Raw genomic sequence first — 250 nt, 5'->3', positions numbered from 1 at the left:
CCTATTCTCATCTGCCCGCTTTTGTAGTCTGTCTAAATCTATTTGCAACCTCTCTCTCCCTTCAAGCGTGCCCACTTCACCCCACATCTTGGTGTCATCAGCAAACTTGGACAGCGTGCATTCCACCCCATCGTCCAAGTCACTGATGAAGATGCTAAGCAGTGTGGGCCCGAGGACAGAGCCCTGGGGGACCCCACTGCTCGCATCTCGGCAGGTTGAGTACGACCTGTCCACCACTACTCTCTGGGTG

This window comes from Gavialis gangeticus, unplaced genomic scaffold (genome assembly GCF_001723915.1).
Source record: "Gavialis gangeticus isolate Ggan-Ray unplaced genomic scaffold, GavGan_comp1, whole genome shotgun sequence".
In the NCBI taxonomy this organism is placed as follows: domain Eukaryota; kingdom Metazoa; phylum Chordata; order Crocodylia; family Gavialidae; genus Gavialis; species Gavialis gangeticus.
The sequence above is the reverse complement of the archived record's forward strand: the minus strand, read 5'-3'. Positions refer to the sequence as shown.